This window comes from Podarcis raffonei, chromosome 18 (assembly GCF_027172205.1).
Source record: "Podarcis raffonei isolate rPodRaf1 chromosome 18, rPodRaf1.pri, whole genome shotgun sequence".
Classification (NCBI taxonomy): Eukaryota; Metazoa; Chordata; class Lepidosauria; order Squamata; family Lacertidae; genus Podarcis; species Podarcis raffonei.
In genome coordinates, this window is record NC_070619.1 from 514,348 (window position 1) to 520,427 (window position 6,080).

The window sequence follows — 6,080 nt, forward strand, 5'->3', positions numbered from 1 at the left end:
CTTGGTTGACCACAAACTTGACATGACCCAACAGTGTGACGCGGCAGCTAAAAAAGCCAATGCAATTCTGGGCTGCATCAATAGGAGTATAGCATCTAGATCAAGGGAAGTAATAGTGCCACTGTATTCTGCTCTGGTCAGACCTCACCTGGAGTACTGTGTCCAGTTCTGGGCACCACAGTTCAAGAAGGACACTGACAAACTGGAACGTGTCCAGAGGAGGGCAACCAAAATGGTCAAAGGCCTGGAAACGATGCCTTATGAGGAATGGCTAAGGGAGCTGGGCATGTTTAGCCTGGAGAAGAGGAGGTTAAGGGGTGATATGATAGCCATGTTCAAATATATAAAAGGATGTCACATAGAGGAGGGAGAAAGGTTGTTTTCTGCTGCTCCAGAGAAGCGGACACGGAGCAATGGATCCAAACTACAAGAAAGAAGATTCCACCTAAACATTAGGAAGAACTTCCTGACAGTAAGAGCTGTTTGACAGTGGAATTTGCTGCCAAGGAGTGTGGTGGAGTCTCCTTCTTTGGAGGTCTTTAAGCAGAGGCTTGACAACCATATGTCAGGAGTTCTCTGATGGTGTTTCCTGCTTGGCAGGGGGTTGGACTCGATGGCCCTTGTGGTCTCTTCTATGATTCTATGAACTCTATGATTCTATGATTCTAAGTCCCCAATGGCAGAACAGGCAGAAGATAACAAGTGGTATGTTACAAAGGTTGTGAAGGCAGATGGAGGCTGCAGCAGAGGTCGTCATGATCCTCATGCCATCAGAACAGAGCCTTACTGTGCGTTGGTCAATGTGCACTGATCTACACACATAAAACAAATTCACACACAGACATCTTCCAAAAACTCATCCCAAACCCCAAAAGTCCCATGGCGATTGGCAAATGGTAACGAGGGCAGGACTGTGAAGTCTGGAAGCCCCAAGTCATGAACCTTAAGGAATGAGACAGTTGAGCAGCTTGGCAGCTTTATCCACGACTGAGCAGCCCTATTTAGGACCAACTCTGCTCACTCCAAAAAGGGGGAGGGGCTAGAAAAGGTGCCCTAAACATAGTCTGCCTCCCTTTTTCCCTGACTGGATTACTGCGCCCAGTGAGGTCACCACCCAGAGGTTATAAAAGACAATTGAACTTTGGAACATGGAATATACAGATAATGAGCATCTCAAACGCAGAACTGCTATCATTGCACAAGAGCTGCAATGTTTTAACATCGATATTGCAGCACTTCAAGAAACTCAAAAAGCAGGTGAGGGACAACTGAAGGAAGAAAAAGGAGGGTACACTTGCTTCTAAATACATGGAGCAGGTTTTGCTATCAAAAATGATCTTGTAAAGCTCTTGTCAGAAGTCCCTACCAGCATTAATGAGTGACTTTCAACTCTTTGAATAAAACTCACCAAAAACCAGCAGGCAACTATTCTAAGCGCTTATGCACCAACACTGGATGCTGACGAAAACATTAAAGAAAAAAATTACTCTCAGTTGCATACCATCCTATCCGAGATGCCTAAGGAGGATAAAATTACCCTCCTGGGTGATTTTAATGCAAGAGTTGGGCGAGATTTTGATCTGTGGCCTGGGACTATTGGGAAAGAAGGAACTGGCAACAGCAACCAGAACGGAATCTTACTTTTGACAATATGTGTAGCACACAACCTTGTTATTGCCAACACACATTTTTTTCGACAAAAAAATAAATTAAAAACATCATGGAGGCATTCTCGGTCAAACCACTGGCACCTCTTAGTCTATTTAATTGTCCAAGCTGAAGATTGCCATGATGTGCTCCTTACCAGGGCTATGATTAATGCTGACAACTGCTAGACAGATCACAGATTAATACACTCCACGATGGCTATCAAGATTATACCTCAATACAGGCTTCAAGGAAGGAAACCAAGGCGCAAAATGAACACTCAAGCCCTTCAAGATCCCATTAAGCGGGATTGTTTCCACACAACCCATAAAGACCATCTGCTTTCAGATTTCCCAGATAAAGTTGAGGAACACCGGACCAAGCTAAAAACATCCATTATTGCAGCCTGTGAACAAACTATTGGTTACCAAACCAAGAAACACCAGGACTGGTTTGATGAGAATGACGATGAGATTGAACACATTATTGACAAGAAAAGGAAGGCCTTTCAGATCTGGCAAAGAGATAGAAACTGTGCCACTAAGGAAAAAACCCAATGCTAAGGCTGAGGTGCAAAGAACCAGACAACTGGAAAAACACCTGGTGGATAAAAAAGCTCCAGAGTGCTTAGCCGACACTCATGATGCACAGTTTCTTTAAAACCACAAAGACCATCTATGGGCCAATAAATCATGGCACATGCCTCCTACGCCCAGCAGACAGTACCACACTTCTAAAAGATAAGGAAGCTATTGCACTGCGCTGGAAAGAACATTGCCAACATCTCCTTAAGCACAACTCCCCTGTAGCTGCTGAGGTCCTCTCAAAAATTCTGCAAAAAAAAAAAAAATTAGAGATGAACTTGTAGTATCTCCAAATCTGGGAGAGTTGTGTACAGCTATTAACCAAATGAAAAACAACAAAGCCAGCGGACCTGATGGGATACCTGCCCAAGTCTTCAAAGTAGGTGGAATAGAACTTACACAACAACTTCACATGCTCATCGAAAAAATATGGAAGAGATCCCATCAGACTTTAGGGATGCCAATATTATCAATCTCTTTAAAAAAGGAGACAGAACTGATTGTGGAAACTATTGAGGCATATCTCTGCGGCTTGCAAAATTTTTGCAAGGATTTTAGCAAACCGTCTCTTAACAATATCCGAGGCGACCCTTCCTGAATCCCAAAATGGTTTTAGACCTTCTAGGGGGACAGTGGACATGATTTTCACCACTTGACAGCTTTAAGAAAAATGCAGAGAGCAAAACCACCCCCCATATATGGTGTTTATTGACCTGACTAAGGCCTTCAACACTGTAAATCACACTGCCCTGTGGACTGTCCTTCTGAAAATAAATTTGTGAACATCCTTTGGCTCCTCCATGATAATATGACAGCAAGATTCACAGATAACAATGACTCTCAAAGTGAACAATTCACATTAGGATCAGGTTTTAAACAGGGTTGTGTTATCACCCCAGCTCTATTTATTATTTTAATTGCCATGATCCTACACTTTGTCAAAGGGAAACTCCCCACGAGAATAGAAATCATACCGTATTGGCCCGAATATAAGCCGCACTCGAATATAAGCCACACCTTTAAAATTGGAGGGGGGAATAAAAAAAGGGGGGGAACCCAAATATAAGCCGCTCCATTCCTCACTGCTCCTGGCTGCATGCTGGGGGTGGGGAGTCATGCTGTGTTGCCGGCAGCCTTTCCCCTTCCTCGCTCTCTCGGGGACTACGAACGGGGTGGGAGCCGCTTTGCCGAACTGCTGGCACTGTTTGCCCCGCACTCCTGGCTGCATACGGTAACGTCGTGAATATAAGCTGCACTTTACCTTTTCGCAGTCAGAATTTCAGAAAAAAGTGAGGGTTATATTCAGGCCAATACGGTATATTGAACAGATGAAAAGCTCTTTAACTTGAGTAGGCTGAAAGCAAAGAGTAAGGTTACCATAGCTTCTGTTATAGAGCTTCAATATGCTGATGATGATGCATACTGAGAAGACAACCTCCAAACCATCCTAAATATCTTCGCAGAAGCTTACAAAAAGCTTGGCTCATTGCTCAGCATCCAAAAACCCAAAGTGCTGCACCAACAACTACAAAACAACCCCTCTGCAGCACCACAAGTCCAACTCAATGGTGTAACGTTGAACAGCACCACAAGTCCAACTCAATGGTGTAACGTTGAAAAGTGTCAATCACTTCTCCGATCTGGGCAGTTATATTTCCACAAGGGCTGACATTGAAGCCAAAATCCAGCTTCGCCTAAACTCGGCGAGTACAGCTTTCTCCTGATTAAAGTGCAGAGCACTTGAGGACCGGGACATTCGCAGGGAAACCAAAATGCTTGTTTACAAAGCTATTGTACTACCAACCTTACTGTATGCTTATGAAACATGGACCACTTATAAGTCCCATCTCCAACTCTTCGAAAGATCCCATCAACAGTGTCTCTGAAAAAATTGACACATCACTTAGGAAGACAAGCAAACTAATGCCAGTGTACTGGAAGAAGCAAAGATCACTAGCAATGATTCTTCAGCGTCAACTTTGCTGGACTGGTCATGTTGTGCGGATGCCTGATTATTGTCTTCCAAAGCAACTACTCTATTCCAAACTTAAAAATGGAAAGTGTAATGCTGTGGTGTTCAACAATAAAGGTTTAAAGACTTTCTCATAGCAAATCTTTAAAAAATAACAACGCAGTATAAGCATGGATGATTGAGAAACATCGGCCTGCGAGAGCTCCAATTGGAGAACAGCCTTTACCAAAGGTGTCATGGACTTTGAAGACACTCGAACTCAGGACAAAAGGGAGAAACGTGTTAAGAGGAAAGCATGCTTGGCAAACCCTCACCATGAACAACTCCTGCCCGGAAACCAATGTCCCCACTGTGGAAGGACCTGTGGATCCAGAACTGGCTTCCACAGTCACTTACAGACTCACTGTTAAAACCATGTTCATGGAAAACAATCTTCCTTGGCTACAAGGGATTGCCAAAGTACTGTAGGTCAGCACCCACTGGTTGATCCCCCTTCCTTTCCTTACTATGGCTGGAGCTGAGTCAAGGTCTCCAGCCTCCAGGATGCTGCTATTTTGCAGAGGAATCCAAGCACAACTGGGCACAATGCAAGCAACCTGAAGCACCTGTCACTTGAGCAGAGCCAATTCCCTTTATCTGTCCTTTAAAGAAACCGCGAAAAACAGTTTGGAAAGTGGAATGCCCTGGGAAGTGTGGGGTGAGCTGCTGATTTGATCAGAAGATGGAGAACCGCCCTGTAATTGGATGGAGAAGGGTCATTGTGAAAAAGATGGTTTTGAGCAAGTAGGCATCAGCTGGTGCAGAGGGAGGAGGATGTCGCCCCCCCCGAAGAGCCTCTTGCTGCCAGAGCAGAGACAGAGGCCACCTGTGTTACCTGCTTATCATTATGGATGAGAACAAGGGATCATTGTCATCTGGCAGCCTTTGATTCTCTGCAGCTGAGATGAGTCACATTCAGGTTCCACCAGTGGAGCCTTTGAACTGGCTGGGATGGGAGCCCCCCCTCCACCCCCTCTGGGCGCCCTGCCAGGCCACCCATTGTCCATCTCCATTTCGCTGCCAGCAAAGGGGCCCGGAAGCCCCGAGGAGCCCAGGAGGTTCCCTGAGGAGTTGTAGCACCAATAGCTGAACACTGGGAGCAAGGCAGAAGTGCCCCCCCCTGAGGATGCACTAGGCCAGGATCGGGGGGAAACCTCACAAAAAAGAAAGCCATGCTTCTGCAAATAAGCAACTTCCTGGCATGGGAGAAGTGGCTGAAGGTGCTGCTGTCTGAATGTGGAACCTTCTGCTGGCAACATAGTCCTCTCCCCAGGGCCAAAGGACGTCACCACATCCTTGTCCAGGAACTCACAAACCTGCAAGCCTGGGTCACAGCTTTCATCTGTGAAGCAAGAGGGAAGCTCTCAGAAGTGCATTTTGGGGTGCGGTGATTTGTTTCTCCAGAAACCTGTATCAATGCTGGCTCCTTTCGAAATCTCCTGCAGACACCCCCACCTGCAAACAACACTGTGCTCCATCGCTCTGATAAGCAGCTAGTCCTGAAAGAGGAAGTGGAAGATGGCAGACAAGTCCCTAGCTGAGTGTTGCCATTTCCACCTGCCTGAATCACACATTTTCAAAGCCTGCCATCCTTCCTTCTCCTTCAAAACTGGCATTTCTGGTTTCAGGGCTCCCCTGGGCCATGGCAGTAACAGTGGGGCTGCCCTGAACATCCCTTTCAAAAGCCAGGCAGTAACCCAAGAAGAGAGCTCAGCTGTGCGGAGCTGCTGCCTAGAGCCAGATTTGAGAGGCGGCGGCGGGACGGGGAGCACAGCGTGTACCAAAGGACAGCTGCAGTCACGTAGCACCCTCCCTGGGACGGACGGGATCTTTCTCCG